Here is a 17,193-nt window from a genome sequence, read left to right on the forward strand (position 1 = left end):
TTGTAGCACTGCTTCATTTAGGAATAAAATACCACAATGACAGTGAAGACTGACACTGCATCCTCTCTTGTGTCTAGTATCACATTATTTAGATGAAACATGTTCCGGTGTGTTGTGTTTGCCATTTTTAGATACCGTAATTAGTGACCGTCGTGTGGGTTTAGGTAGTGGGGGGCTGTCCCTAGAATCACATTACAGCAGATGGAAAATGTTATATTTGTGTTTAGAAATATTGATCTGATGTAGCAGGGCTAAGATTGTCAGGCAATGCTATTTTAATACCGCGTGGTACTTTTTGGGCAGTGTATTAGGGCATTATTTATGTACTGTACCGCAATGTTACTTGGGTATTATATGGCAGTAATACTTTCAAATTGCAATGAACCTTTATAATTTAATAGGACTAACAAGAATTGGCCAGTGTATTGTACCAATATTTCAGCATTATATGGTTTTGATATTTTGCTATATGGATATTGTATGGCGGTATTATTGGGTACTACCAACCGCTATAAGGTTCTTGTACTACATTGCCATATAGTGTTTACATAATACCAATACCACTATGTAGTACCAGTGAATAACCTTAATATAGTGCCCAAATATCAGTCCCAGATAGTTTCAATAATACTTCCACATGGTGCTCATACTACAGTACCGCACAGTTCCCACGCAATCCTACTATACAGTGAAAAAAACAGTACCATGTAGTGCACAAATAATACCTCCATACAATAAGCCATCTACCATATTCATTTCTACATGTTGCCAATATCACTAGACCGTACCGATAACTTAATTCCATGTGTCACCTACAGTATATAATAGTGTATAAATAATACCGCAAGACACCATTATTTGGACAGTGTTTGCATTATTTCACCACTGACTAACTTTACTATATGTGTGGTTTATTGTTAGTTGGACACTCAATAGCGGTATTATTTGAAAATGGGGTGGCACTCTTATTTGGGCACTACAGTATGTGAAGTTAATATATGAGTAATATCTACAGCAGTATAGGTTTTATGTAAGTACTGTATGGCACTGTAGTAGAGGAATCTCACGTCAGTATTATTTTGTGGTAGTATCATTTGTAAACTTTATAATACTGTTTTTGGGCACAGTATGGTGGGATTATGTGGGAACCGTATGGTACGGTTGTATGAGGAAATTTGGTGCCATTATTGTTTGGTGATGTCATTTATATACTGCATGGTACTGTATTTTTGGGCAATTTCTGACGTTGCAGTATATTAGTATCAGTTGTATATTGGGCACTGTTTGGGGACCATATACTGGCATCAGTTGACTTCTGGGTGGTACTGTTACTTAGGTACTATATAATGGGTATTGTGTAGCAGTATTTTGTGGGCATTGCTGTATAATAATAATAATAATGTATTTATATAGTGCCAGCATATTCCACATTTTTACAGATATTATGGGCACTGTCCCATCGGGGCTCACAATCTAGATTCCCTATCAGTATGTCTTTGGAGTGTGGTAGGAAACCGGAGAACCCGGAGGAAACCCACGCAAACATGGGGAGAGCATACAAACTCCTCGCAGATGTTGTCCTTGGTGGGATTTGAACCCAGGACCCCAGCGCTACAGTGCTAACCACTGAGCCGGTATGGGAACATATGGTGATATTACTGCATTGGGGTATTATTAGTATATTGCATGTTATGTTTTTAAGGGATAAGGGAAAGTGGGATTATGTGGGCACCGTGTGACACTTTAGTATTACTGTGTGGCGGTATTATTTGTACACTGAATGTTACTATCTTTTAGGCACAGTGTATAGTGACATTTTACAGGCACTGTATGGCACTGCAGTCTGGGAAACATTTGGTGGCATTATTTGGACACTGCATGGTTGTGTCAATTTTTTACACCATTTGGCGGTATTATTTATTATTTTGTTTTTTAATGTCCATTTTGGTGATGCGGTTTGTGATCGCTTATATTGCCCTTACAATGTATCCTGTTTTTCCTTTCCCTTCTGACACCCCCTTACCATGCAACTCCCCTCCTATGCATTTGCTAACCGGGGTCCACAGATCTTGATCTGTCACTGGTCAGATGCAGCAGAGCCGAGTTTGTCATTTTCGCACACTATTCTATCATTTGATGGCGAACCTTGACAATGACCATAGAGAAACGATGAGTGATGTGACACGTTCAGCTCTGCTATATCAGTTTCATCAATGTGCCATCGCGAATGTTCAGTGTATGAACCCGCAGCCCATATTCCTTGGTGAGTAAAATCTCCTGATTTGTCATGAAGTGACGGATCTCATCTGGTCCGAGCTCTGGAGAAGTTTTCGGAATGCCTGAGAGGTGAGGAAACACCAGGGGTATGTCAGGCTGGGGTGGAGTGAGGTAATGCAGGCAGATGCACTATGACACTATTCATACACACAAGTCTCGGCCTTTATACCGTCAGTCGGACTCTGTGCATGCTTGTTGTTCTTGGAATTCCGCCAAAATGAACATTTCTATTTTCATGCAGCCAGAACGGGCGCAGCGAGCCAAAAAGCCAGATTTTACTGACATGTCCCATGTGCCGCTTCACTTCACTGACAACCACAGAAATTTAACCCCTTAATTCTTCTGGTGTTTTCGGCCTTAGTGGCCACCCACTTTCTGTGCAGCTGTGGCGCCCCTGAGGGTTCGATCGCCACAGGGGTACTGCATCTCTTTAATGGGGTGTGGTATCTCTCCTTCGAGGTAAGGATGGTGCGGCTGACAGGACCCTACCTCTGCATTCATCACCACACCTCTCCCACCTGAGGGGGGCTATTATGCACCAGTGTGCTGCCCCATCCGGGATAAGAGGAGATGGGGGGAACCAAAGTAAGGGGGAACCTAGTAGTGGGTGAGGGTGGAGGACGCACTTTAGGTTACACTTAAGAATTCATATTTAATTAACGGCCATCTTAGGTTCAAGGTCTTTGATTGTGATCTTCATCACTGAACGTGGCTTTCTGTGTGAACCTGCAGTTGATGGGGACACGGTCCTCGTGCTCTGGCCTTGAGGCGAGGAGCGGGCAAGAGTTAACGGCTGTCTCCACCCGGTCAAGGTCCCTACCTAAGAAGGCCTGGAGGGGAACAGAGGAGACAAGCTCCACAGGCAAAAGGATCCCAGGAGGATGCAGACGGAGCGACATACGCCACCTGTCCTCACTATTCTGGCCTAGCCAGAGGGACTCCTGCTGCAAGAGGGGTACCGGCCCCCGATATCTGACTCTGTCACTTCAAGTCTTAGTCAGAGAAGCCTGGAGGCTCAGAGGATCCCAGCGGGTAACGGACGGAGCGGAGTCGCCACCCGTACCCTTGTTCTGTGCATAGTCCAGAGGGAGACCCGGCCTTAGTACACACACGGACAGGAGAGGAACTAGTGGAAAGTCTAGGAACACTCTGGTGCGGGGTCCTGACCAAAGCACCTAAACTACTCGGAGGTTGTCAGACCCCCGGTCCTGGTGGCTGCAGAGCGCCGTGAGGAGCAAGGAGAAGCCTTGCAGCTGCATGCTCTACCTTGAGTAAAACCTGGAAGACTACCCCTATGGCCTCCGGTCCTTTATTCCCACGCCGCACCACACTGCACCAGAATTCACTACTACTCACTCCATCCGCACCTCTGCCCTGAGGCCCTGCTCCGCCTGTGAGGAGTTGCACCATCCAAAGCTGCCACTACATCCCGCCTCAGAGGACTGCCGCAGCGCTGGTGGCGAATCACCAGACACCACAGGTGGCGTAGTCATTTAATCCACTCGATTACCACCGTCCCTCCTAGCCCTTATTTTTGATGTGACGACACTGGGCACAGAACGGGTCCAGGCCACGACTGCAACCCCCAACATCTGACCCGGCTCCGAGTACCCTCATCTCTCAGGGTGGGCTAGCGAGTAGCGAAGTAGGTGTCACACAGCTGTACCAGCGTGTTTATAGTGGTATATGGCAGTATTATCTTGGCACTATATGGCGGCATTATGCAGGTTGTATATGGCAGTATTATCTTGGCACTATATGGTGGTCTTGATATGGCAGTATTATATTAGCACTACACAGTGGTATTATGTGGGTTGTAAATGGCAGTATTATATTGGCACTATATGGTGGTATGTGGGTTGTATATGGCAGTATTGTATTGGCATTATATGGTGGTATTATGTGGGTTGTATATAGCAGTATTATATTGGCACTATACACTGGTATTATGTGGGTTGTATATGGCAGTATTGGCACTATGTGGTGGTATTATGTGGGTAGTATATGGCAGTATTATATTGGCACTGTATGGTGGCATTATGTGGGTTGTATATGGCAGTGGTATATTGGCACTATATGGTGGTATTATGTGGGCTGTATATGGCAGTATTATATTGGCACTATATGGTGGTATTATGTGGGCTCTATATGGCAGTATTATATTGGCACTGTATGGTGGCATTATGTGGGTTGTATATGGCAGTATTATATTGGCACTATATGGTGGTATTATGTGGGCTGTATATGGCAGTATTATATTGGCACTGTATGGTGGTATTATGTGGGCTCTATATGGCCGTATTGTATTGGCACTGTATGGTGGTATTATGTGGGCTCTATATGGCAGTATTATATTGGCACTAGATGGTGGTATTATGTGGGCTGTATATGGCAGTATTATCTTGGCACTAGATGGTGGTATTATGTGGGCTGTATATGGCAGTATTATATTGGCACTAGACGGTGGTATTATGTGGGTTGTGAAACAATGCAATATGTCTGCACCGCCTAGTTTGGCAACTGATAAACCACACCTGGTATAAAAATATGTCTGTATGGCAGTATTATCTTGCAGAATGATGTTCACTGTAAATAGTAGTATCATCTTGATATTACCGTATATGATAGTGTGCAGAAATTATGGAAAAATGCATGCAAATAGCAAGTGGTTGGTGGGGAACGTGAGCTTTTCTATAAAACCAGCTTCTTGCACAGTTTTATTAGAGCCCTGAGACGTAATAGGGTCCCTGTGAAAATGTTTGTGGCCTTACTGTGCCTCTAGCAAAAAAACAGATTGAGGCATGATCCATTGTCTATCTCCCACTACCTGAGCAAGAGCTTATAGACGGTGTCCATATAGATGTCTATATGCACGAATAAGATCATTAAAGGGGTTGTCTCACCACAAAATCCCTGAGTTTCAGAAATCCCTTTTAAATTGAAGCTAGCCCAGTGATAAGCTACAGCGCCAGGTGAATGGTCGCCCACCTTCTTTACGCAGATGCAACTCTACATGCACCAATAACACGGACACGGACTCATATCACCTCCTCAGTCCCTGTCCGTCATTTGTAGAACCCCGGCATTCACCCCAACATGGAGAACACAAGGGCTCGCAAGGTAACAAAAATAAAGAGAACCACCGGGAGCATGAGGACAAGTACATCTCCGATAATGAGGACAATGAGACCATTGAGCCGAGCTTATAAAAATAACAGAACGGGATTATTAACGCAGAATGCAATCTACCATTAGTCTCGTTTCCATTAATTAGCTGAATGTAATTGTGGCTTTGACATTTAGTGCTCGCGATCTCATGATCTCTGAGGCGCTGCTACGGTCAGGAGGTCTGAATCTATTGTGATGGCACAAAGGGGTCCTGGCTGCAAACATGGAGGAGGCTTCTTCATTAGATATTTTAGTGCTCTGAGCTTAAATCGCTGATTCCGGAAGGGTTTGGGTAATTAAAATGGAAGTGTGAGATTTGCTGAATCTTCTATGAGTCTGGGACGATCATCCTGCAGAAAACCATCTTGGCCGAGTGGTCCTGTGTTCTCTAGGAGGAAGCTGCCGACAGATACCTCTGCTGGTGGCTCATCTCTGGTGGAACAAAGCAATCGGCAGTCCAAATTTGGACATACCCGATTGACATCTCCCACTACTGTCAGGGTCAGAAAGAATATATTTTTTTTTCCACTTTTATACTTTTATACGCTTTGCTTATGTACTAACCACCATTTTGTGTCTTATAACAATAAGCTTTCCTTGCTACGTGTTACTCAGATCGAAACTTATGCTAAGATGGCGCCGGTATCGGCCAGCACCTGTTTCAGAGAAATGAAACCGGATCATCAACTGACGGTTGCAATATCTGCCCAGAGACTGAGTTAAGGAGACATGGACCAATCAGGAGTGGCCGGATACTAGACATTTATGGCTTACCCCGCCCCGAACAATCCCTTTCCCCTCCCCGTTATGTAGTGTATTTAGGTTTGTGCATGCGGAAATAAAGGCAGAACATTGCTGAGATCGTGGCTTGCCAGTAGCCTTCTGAGCGTGCTCTGAGTTTGAACCAGCTCGTTGTCTGACTCATTCTTTGAATAATTGACCCATGCTCATAGCCTTAATTTGGTGTGACTAGAGGACGAGTGGATTGTCGTTACGACCCCGACATTTGGCGCCCAACGTGGGGCGTGGCTAGCGGTCCGCCGCCCTCCCGGACCCATATTGCTGACTTCCCTGGTGGTGACCGCGGCGGCTGAATTTGAGGCCTGATCAACCTCCATCGAACGCGGTAAGTTGAGATATATATTTTATATGTTTCACTTGCCTGTGTGTCAGCCGCAGCGGTTCCTGTGGGGTTGTCGGTTTGGATCTGGGTGGGTGACCGGTCGAGTGGTGAGACCTCAGGCGTCCCGCGCCACGTCCCGAACCAGCAACTGTGAGACCGAGTGATGTCGCATGCCTGCGCGTGCTCGTGTGAACACCACCTCCTCCTCCCCCGGTCACTGTACTCTTCTTAGATAGTGGTCTCCCGTGACTGATAGTCGGAATTTCAAAGCATTCCTAAATTGAAGTGTGAAGGTTAGAAAGAATCTGTGACGAATTGAGGAGTGCTCTTCGTCTACCACAGAGAAACCTCATAAGGAGGTATTCTGCTGTCAGAGTCAGGGTGCCGTGGTGAGTCGCACTGTAAAGTCGCCATTCAAGGTTAGGGAAAGGGATAGATGAGGGGTCTCTCTGTCTTATCAGTGTATTGAGGAGTGCTCTACACTGACGGGTGGCGACCTGTCGACTGCACCAGTGATCTGAGTCGCGACAGATCAGTGCATTCTATAAGAAAATGTTGCGTATGTTCAAATCTGAAAGACCTCACAAGTTGCCGGATGGTGCAGTGGGAGTCATCCAGCTAGTAGAGTCACGGGAAGGCAAGAAGGCTGTTAAAAATGTTAGGAGTCTGTATAAAATGATAAGTCTGCCTAGTACGGGCAGACTTCAGCCTTCAGTGTGGAAGGAATGCGTTACCAAAAAAAAAAGGGAAGTTGAGTGATGAAGGACTCCTGCACCAGGCTCAGGCACATCTTAGAGTAGCAAGTGATTTAAAGGCTGAGGGCTGGAAAGAAGTAGATGGTGCAGGGGGAAAAGAGAATGCCGAGCCATTGTTCGGATACATGAAAGCTGCAGAATGTGATTTGTTATGTGACTCTAAATTGGCCGTAACCCCGTTGATGCCTGTCACTACACCGAGCCCTCAGCCACCACCCTATAATGGCGCCGAAGCCAAATCATCGGAAGGATGGACGTGTCGTATGTGCGGAGAGCAGAACCCGCCCTGGGCGAAGTTCTGCTGTGTCTGTGGGGCGGGCCGCCCATGGCACGATGCCCAGCCTGCCCCCAAGAACAATCCCACTCCCACTCCAACTCCTCGCTCCAACGGCCATCTTACTACACCTTTTACTTGTTGTGGGAGGCCCGGGAAACCCCAATCCGGCCTATATCCGCTACTAGATCCGTCCGGTGCTTATTACCAGCCGCCAGCACGGGTGGAAAAGCCCGCAGTCCCAGAGCACCCATCTGAAACTAATGCGATACCCTCTGCTCCAGCCCACGATGCTGAGGCACTCCCTCTGTTCCCCATGGGGGTCGCCCATAACCCTGGGGATATCCTCCTCAATTCCCCAGAATTTCAGGCCAGACTGCTCTCCCTCCGCCAACATACTGTTACTCAAAACGATACGGAGCCAGATGAGGGATGGGCTCAAGATACTCCAGCGCCCCCCCCCTTTACCCCATACGTCTCCTGTGGCACCCTCCACCCCACATTCATTACCCATACTCCGGCCCTTGCTCCAAGCAACTGCTGAAAGAGCACCACCCCCCAGCCCCTCAGAAGTCTGGGACCCCTGCCGCTCCCGGAATCTAGTAGACCCATCAGGACGCCCTGTCACTCTGTCAATAGGCTATGGTGACATCCTTACACATCGGGTGGGGGCCATAGTCAACCCTGCAAACTCTTGTATGAGCCATGCTGGAGGATTAGGTCGTAAAATTGCCCTTGCTGCTGGTTCCACTCTAGCTGCAGAATGCCAGGCTCACTTAGCCAAAAACGGAGAGCTTTCAAAAGGCCAGACCTTAGTCACCCGTGCGGGTAGACTGCCCGCTGATGTCATCATACATGCATAGGTCCTATTTATGACCCCCAGAACCCCGAAGAGTCACGTTCCACTCTCGCATCTACCATCCGTTCAGTACTCCTCCATGCAGGAAAATTGAGTCATCAGGATATGCCCAGACGCACTTTAGCGATACCACTTATATCTTCTGGAATTTTCGGCTACCCACTCGGGCCCTGCATGGAGGAACACGTACTATCCCTCAAGGAGGGCATGGAGACCCTACCCCATGGATTGGACTCAATACGCATTGTATGTGTCCGTAGTCCAGCAGTTCATGCTGCTATGCCTTTGGCCCTTAAGCTACTAGTGGCAACCTCCTCCCCGACACAGATACCTAATGCGGTTCTGTTGCCTGAAGAATCCCCCGCAGCGGCCACCCCAAACACCACTAAGGAACACGCGAGGCTGCCCGGTCCTCAACAAGTTCCTGGACCTTTAGGGATGATCAAATATCAACCCTTTACCCCAGTACAAGTAGACACTCTGGTCTCAAAGCTTCCTGATCCCGATAAATCTCCCATGCAGTATGCTAGACGCTTGGACACAACCAGAGCCATTTATGGTGCAACTTGGGCTGATTTGGCAGGTATCACATCTGTGAAGGCCAAGGAATATTTCTTGCCTACTATCGAAAAGGCCATGGATTCCACAAAAGCAGGATCCCTTAGTACGTATGAATCCGGCCTAGAATACATGAAACAGTTGAAGGCCTGGGCTCAGGATCGCTTATCAGATCAGGCCGGGTCTGTACAGGATGTTCAACAAGATCCTGATGAATCAGTAGAAAGATACGCTGCACGACTCAGCATGCACTTCGAGGATTTGGGGTATAGCCCTCATGTGAAAACACAGGCCGCCCTGTTGGTCCAATCCCTCATCGATGGCCTACAAGATACTCTCAAAGATGAAGTCCTGAGGGTGCGCCCCGAGATTCGTTCTTCTTCTTTTATCGACGCGGTGGACATTGTCAAAGCTTTCCAAAAAGCCATGCTAAAAATGGAAAAGGATCCTAAGCCAAAGAAGAAAGCCGCTCCTGCCATGGTATATCAAGCTCAAGAAAGCTACCCACCCCCTGGCAACCAACATGGAATCAAGTGGGTAATGGTTAAAGGCACAGGTGATGACACTCCTCCCACGTATAGGAAGCAGGACAGAAGAAATGACAGGGGGCCACCTAGAGACAGGAGACAATCTCGTGATTCTGAGGGATGCATGCTGTGTTGGGAATGTGGTAGCTCTAATCACATTCTCAGAGACTGTCCAACCCGCAGACAGTACCATGACCGCTCGTTTCATGACGGTCCACGCAACCATGGACCTTCCCGTGAACCATCTCACCCACGCCAATGACGGCCCGGTCAACCAGTGTCCACTTTCCCGGCTACGCACCCCACGGCCACCTGTGGGACCGTCACTTTGCAGGTGGACCATCAACCATTGAAGTTCCTAGTGGACACTGGGGCGGCCACATCTGTCATTTCTTCCACACAGCTCCCTCCCTCGGTATCCCTATCACCAGATACCCTCACCTGTGTTGGGGTGGAAGGCCAACATATTTCCTCTCCACTCACAGTCCCTGTGCGGAGTACTCACAAGATTCCTGGTCTCCGAAACTTGCCCCGTCAATTTGTTGGGGGCCGACCTCCTAGAACGGATGAAGGCAACTATTACTTTTTGGGAACCATGGTATGGAGCTCCTTTTACAGGACCCTCATTCTGAACAAGGGACTGAAGACCGCTGCGTTCTCAAAGCCTTCCCTCTCATGATGATGACTATACAATCTCACACTCTTCTTGATACCTCACAGTTCCCTCACTCTCTGTGGTCCAGCGGGCCAGAGGATGTTGGCTTCCTGCAGGTTCCCCATGTCCGAGTACACCTCAAACCTGGACACAGGTACCCACGGTTGCCACAATACCCCCTCAAGGCGGCACAGGAACAAAGCTTGGGTACTCAAATCACCTCTCTCCTGGAATCAGGAGTTCTTGTCAGATGTGTATCTCCATGCAATACACCCCTCTTTCCTGTAAAAAAGAAAACCGCTCCAGGAGAGCCTCCAAGATACCGGTTGGTTCAGGATCTCAGAGCCGTCAATGCAGCTACCATTTTAGAAACTCCGGTGGTACCCAACCCAAACACCCTCTTGTCTCAGGTGCCTCCAACGGCCACCTTGTTTACGGTGTTAGATCTGGCCAACGCCTTCTTCAGTATACCCTTACATGAAGATTCGTGGTTTCTTTTTGCCTTCACCTTTCAAGGAGCACAGCTTACATGGACCAGGACTCCACAAGGAGCCCAGAACTCTCCTAACCAATTCACTCATTCTATGAAGTCTATTCTGGAGCCATGGGTTCAAGAGAACCCTCAGGTCACTCTTCTACAATATGTGGATGATCTTTTACTCTGCGGCACTGAAGAAAATTTGCCAGAGATGTCAGCATCCCTTCTCTGGTTTCTTCACTCAGCTAACTGTAAAGTCTCGAAAGGCAAAGCCCAATGGTGTCTGCCCAAGGTCATTTTCCTCGGACATTGTATCTCACAAGGAGCTAGACATCTGACTGAGGAAAGAAAACAAGCCGAAAGAAAACAAGCCATCATGGATATTACTTTCCCAACCACCTACTCTGCTATGCAGACTTTCCTTGGCCTCATCACTTACTGCAGACAATGGATCCCTGATGCCTCAAAGCTCATGCAACCCCTGTACGATTGTCTCAAGGATGAAGGCTCAGTCTGGCTTCATGCTGAAGATCCACGAGTCTCTCACCAACGCAGACTATGTTTTGACCGCCTTAAACAGGCTGTTGTCTCTGCCCCGGCCTTGGGCTTACCAGACTATACTCAGTCATTTCATCTCTTTGTCTCTGAATCTGAAGGTCATGCCTCTGGAGTCTTAGCACAACGCTATGATCATAAGTATCGGCCTCTGGGCTACTACTCAGCCCGCCTGGACCCTGTCGCCCGAACTGCCCCCACGTGCCTTAAGGCGGTCCACGCTGCTCACATCCTCCTTGACAAGTCAGCTGATATCGTCCTTGGACATGATCTAGTTATACAGGCTGGCCATGATCTCTCGGCTGTTCTGCAACAAACATCTCCGAAACATCTAACCAACCAAAGACACCTGCGGCTGCAGTGTTCCCTATTGTTGCCCTCCAATATAACATTTACCAGATGTCTGACTATCAACCCTGCCACTTTGCTTCCACCTTCTAGGGGGGAAGACGAACAGGGTGAAGGTCCATTGGTGGAACCTCATGATTGTATAAAAATTTTGCAGGAAGAGACTTCTGCTCCAGAGAATATTGTGGCACATCCGCTCGCACACCCTGCCTTGCACCTATGGACTGATGGATCCCGTTTCGCAGACCCTCAAGGGAAGTTCCACACGGGATATGCTGTCACAACAGACCTAACAGTCCTCAAGGCTGAAGCTCTACCACCATACATGTCTGCACAAGAAGCTGAACTTGTAGCTCTCACAGAAGCCTGCCACCTGGCAGCTGGAACAACGGCAAACATATATACCGATTCTAGGTATGGACATGGAATTTGCAATGATTTTGGACTCTTGTGGAAGTCTAGAGGATTCATCACAGCTGCAGGTACACCAGTGAAACATGCCTCATGGATTAAGGCCCTAATGAAGGCCCTGGAACTACCCATTCAGGTTGCTGTTATCAAGGTCAAGGCTCATGGAAGACTAGATTCCAGGGAAGCCAGGGGCAACCACCTAGCTGACCAAGCAGCCAAGACTGCAGCAGTGGAGAATGTGTCATCAAAGTGGCAGGAAAAGGAAGAAGAGATGGGGGAGACCCTGCAAACCGTAGCTGTGGCGCTCACTAGAGCAAGGGCCAAAGAACAGCCGGCGGAAGACCATACAAGTCCAGCGGGGACACGAGTGGAATCCAGGGGGGTCAGGATGCCTGAAGAAACATTGTGTGAAGAACAAAGGAAGACCCCCACTGAAGAAGTCAAGCAATGGAAAGCGGCGGGAGCCGTGCTGGCAGGTCGCAAAGATTTAAAGGTCGACTCAACTCTTTACCAAGTGGACGGAAAACCTTGCTTGCCCAGGCGCATGTACTCAGCCGTGGCAGCATGGGCTCACGGGCCTACACACAGAGGAAAGAATCAAGCCTTGGCATGTATCAAGAAACTGTACTTTGCACCCGGAATCTCTTCCACTGTGACTGCATACTCAAAATCCTGCTCTGTCTGCGCTACCTGCAACCCAACGTGTACGGCACGGGTCCCTCTCCAACACCTGGCTAAACCAGACTACCCTTGGCAGAGAATACAAGTCGACCATATCCAAATGCCTAAAGCAGGAAAATATGAGTACGTTTTGGTAGCCGTGGATATGTTCTCAGCCTGGCCCGAGGCCTACCCGGTTGTCAACATGACTGCTAAAGTCACAGCCAAGAAACTGATCACTGAAATTGCCTGCAGATTTGGAGTTCCCCAAGTCATAGAATCGGATCAAGGACCAGCTTTCACAGCAAATATCTACAAAGAACTTTGGAACATGTTGGGAACAGATTTGGGCCTCCACACTCCATACCATCCTGCCAGTTCAGGCAAAGTGGAAAGGATGAATTCCACACTCAAGACCCAGCTCTTGAAAATGACCCAAGATCATCCCCTCCCCTGGCCCGACCTACTCCCTATAGTATTGTATCATATCAGACACACCCCACAAGCTAAACATGGGCTAACTCCCTATGAAATTTTGTTCGGGACCCCACCTAAAATAGGAAAAATTAGGCCCCAAGAGTTGTCTGAAACACATGATCGAGTAGTAAAATTTGTGATTGCTCTGTCTAAAGAATTGACTAACACCCGCTCTACAGTATCTGCTTCTCTCCCAGAATCCACAGGTGATGCGGTACATGATTTCACCCCAGGCGACCTGGTGTACGTAAAGAAGTTTGTCCGGAAAGACTGTCTCCAACCCAGATTTGAGGGCCCCTACACTGTGATCCTGACTACTCCTACAGCTCTGAAGCTTGAGGGCAAGAGCACCTGGATTCACGCCTCCCACTGTAAGAGAGACAAAACGAGCCTATAAAAGATGACTACCTTCTTCTATATCCTTTCCATATGCTTACTGTCTGTCCCAGGGTGGACAGCTACCACATTTTGGGTAGATACTCACGCAAAAATCCAGACGTATCGATTTGATTACTGTGACATAGTGGATTGTGCAGGAATGACATGGTACTGGTATAATGCTTATGCCCGAGGAACGTTTTATCTCTGTGTAACCCGTCCAGGAAACGAAAATTGCTATTATTGGTCAGATGTGGGGTGGAATACGGGAGATACTGACTGGGGATACAAACCAAAGGAAGCTGTAAACAGGAAGGACCGAGAAGGGAGATCTCTATTAACCTGAATGACCCTGAGCACTGGATTTATAGATAAGGTACAGTGGCCACGTAGGCCAAAATGTTCATGGGAAAAAGACTGCTTCCCTTTATATCTGAATCTGGAGAACCCTCAAACAGGAGATTTGGGGAAATATGTTTTGAGTAGCTACAATGGTGCTATAAACCCTAGGCAAGGAATAATAGAGCTAAAAGATATACAAACAAAACCTACACCAGCCCCTTTGAACACAAGTCAATCTAGCGGGGGTGCTATGCTACAAAAACTTTTAAACAAGGTCATCCCCATCCCAGGGCTTGGGTGGGAAGAAGTTTTCTCCATAGAAACCCAGGTAAATCCCCGTAAAAATCTATGGTTAGAATGGGTACGGTACAATGTTAGAGCCCAGAATATATCCGTAAGTTGCGTGGCCTGTGCAGCCGCCAATACTCATCTGTACACCCATGCTTTCCCAGCTGACCATAATAGTACCCTCTGCTTATTAGAGTTGCTAAAAAATAAACTAAACGACAGCTCTTGTCCTGAATACATTCCCCTGGTTAGCTCCAAGGCAAAAATTCGGACCCCAGGTGAAGTAACAATAACCAAAGATAATTATACATGCTATTCCCCTGACAACTCTACCGGTCGTTCTTTAGGAATTTTCAAAAACGGTTTCTGTCAGACTAACGAGACTGTGGACACTGGTCTACTAAGCAATCATTCCAGATATATATATGATGGTTATTGGCTCTGTGGGGATGGACGACTCAGACCCAGGCTTCCCACCACCTGGACCGGACAGTGCACCCTAGTAAAATTAGCCATGCAATTCAGAATCCTGCCCTGGAACCCGGAAACGACTCCTGAACTGACCAGGAAAAAGAGAAGTCTGGAACAGCTGCATATGAGCTATGCAGAAGACCCGAAGGTCTATATAGACTCTATAGGAGTCCCTAGGGGGGTCCCAGATGAGTACAAGGCTCAGAATCAAGTAGTTGCTGGATTTCTCTCTCTCATCCCGGCTATACAGATCAATAGGAATGTAGATTGGATAAACTATGTCTATTACACTGAACAGAGATTTATAAATTACAGCAGAGATGCCTTCCAGGGCATAGTTGAGGAACTAGGGCCCAATACAAGGATGACTCTTCAAAATAGATTGGCAATAGATATGATTCTTGCTGAGAAAGGTGGAGTATGTGGGATGATAGGGGAAGAATGTTGCACATACATTCCCGAGAACTCTGGAGTGAATGGGAAAACCGTGATAGCTCTTCAAAGGATAACAAGTCTGGCAGAGGAAGTGAAGGCGAATGCGGGGGTAGATACCTCCTTCTTCTCAGGTTGGTTGGGAGGGCTCAAGGGATTCCTCCAACAAGCTTGTCTAGTAATGGGAGGTCTACTAGTATTGGGCCTGGTGGTCCTATGCTGCATAGTCCCCTTATACAGGAAAGCTATAAACAATGCTGTTCCAACCTCCGGGACCTTTTTGAATCAAGAAACCACATCTCTGTTACATGATGATACCAGTAAGGAAGACATGGAGAAATACACTCCTTTGAACAAGCCTGACCAGACCCCCCATGACAGAGTCCAATTGAGAGATTTAGTTTAGGGTCAGTTGGGAGAACTCCATGTGTTATTTAGGGTAGGGCTCAATTATTTGGGGGCGTCCCATAAGGGGGCAGCTTCTAAGATAATTGGGTGAAGAAATCCACCTCCCCTCTCCCCACACATGGACAGTCTCAGAGGCCCCGAAGCAAGGGAAAGCTTAGTGTTTAGGGGGGAATGTCAGGGTCAGAAAGAATATATATTTTTTTCCACTTTTATACTTTTATACGCTTTGCTTATGTACTAACCACCATTTTGTGTCTTATAACAATAAGCTTTCCTTGCTACGTGTTACTCAGATCGAAACTTATGCTAAGATGGCGCCGGTATCGGCCAGCACCTGTTTCAGAGAAATGAAACCGGATCATCAACTGACTGTTGCAATATCTGCCCAGAGACTGAGTTAAGGAGACATGGACCAATCAGGAGTGGCCGGATACTAGACATTTATGGCTTACCCCGCCCCGAACAATCCCTTTCCCCTCCCCGTTATGTAGTGTATTTAGGTTTGTGCATGCGGAAATAAAAGCAGAACATTGCTGAGATCGTGGCTTGCCAGTAGCCTTCTGAGCGTGCTCTGAGTTTGAACCAGCTCGTTGTCTGACTCATTCTTTGAATAATTGACCCATGCTCATAGCCTTAATTTGGAGTGACTAGAGGACGAGTGGATTGTCGTTACGACCCCGACACTACAATCAGTTGCCCGGTGTCCCCTTACACATTAAAGTGTTGATCTAACGCTCGACATCGGCAGAATGGGGGCCTCCTGACTGTCCTTCGATAAGAGAGAAGGAACCGGCATGTTGGATTTCTGACCGATCCTTTGATTTTCCATGAGATATTTCCATAAGGAGGTCTTGGAAGTAGAAAACATGGCCAAGCATAAGAATCTAAGTCGTGCAAAATTTTGATGGCTAGGCAACAGAGCCCGGTCTCTACGCCTTGTAGAGTGTTCCTGATATATAGTAGTTACAATCTGCTATAAGTGGTCCAAGGAAGGAAAATTGGTGAACATCAACAGGGTCATGGATGGCCAAGATTCATGGACATTCTGGGGCGCAATGGCTAGCCTGTCTAGTCTGATGACACGGTAGAATTCCTGCGCCACAAATTGTTATAAAAGTGACTGCTGGCAATGGTAGAAAGGTGTGATATCAGGCAGAGCGTGGCAGCATGCTGTGTATAAAGCGGTTTATGTGCAGACCAGTCAAAGCACTAGTGCCAATCCCTACTGCCAAGAGAGCCTGCAATGGGCACGGGAACATCAGAACTGGACCATGCAACAATGGAAGATACAGCCTGGTCTGATGAATCATGTTTGCAACATGTGGACGGCCGGTTGCATCATTTACCTAGGAAAGACATGGTGCCAGGATGCACAATGGGAAGAAGACAAGAGGTGAAAGTAGCATGATGGGGAAATGATCTGCTGGGAAACCTTGAGTCCTGGCATCATGTGGATGTGACACTTCCCACCTACCTGACATTGTACAGACCATCATGGTAGAGGGATCCTTAATAGCATTGGTGATTAGGGACAAAGGAATAATTGAGTAACTTGACAAGGTGATGACTTGTCACCAAATGCCCCGAATCTCAATCTGGTCTGTGTGGTGTGCTGGAAAAACAAGTCGCCGCAACAAGCACCTTACAAGAGTGTAAGGATCTCCTGCTAATTAGATTTCAGCAAAAATATTTGCAGGATCCTGGTCCAGCAGCCATGCCGAGAGTCCACTGCTGTCAGACCAGACTCCT

General features: G+C 47.4%; 1 protein-coding gene across 1 annotated transcript in view; it reads right to left on the minus strand.

Annotated features, from left to right (window-relative positions):
- LOXL4 (lysyl oxidase like 4) overlaps window positions 1–17,193 on the minus strand; it is a 107,701-nt gene that overhangs the window by 64,892 nt on the left and 25,616 nt on the right. The gene's annotated exons all lie outside the window — the stretch shown is intronic.

Source organism: Phyllobates terribilis, unplaced genomic scaffold, assembly GCF_046119375.1.
Source record: "Phyllobates terribilis strain yellow unplaced genomic scaffold, ASM4611937v1 Scaffold_5__5_contigs__length_657084704, whole genome shotgun sequence".
NCBI lineage: Eukaryota > Metazoa > Chordata > Amphibia > Anura > Dendrobatidae > Phyllobates > Phyllobates terribilis.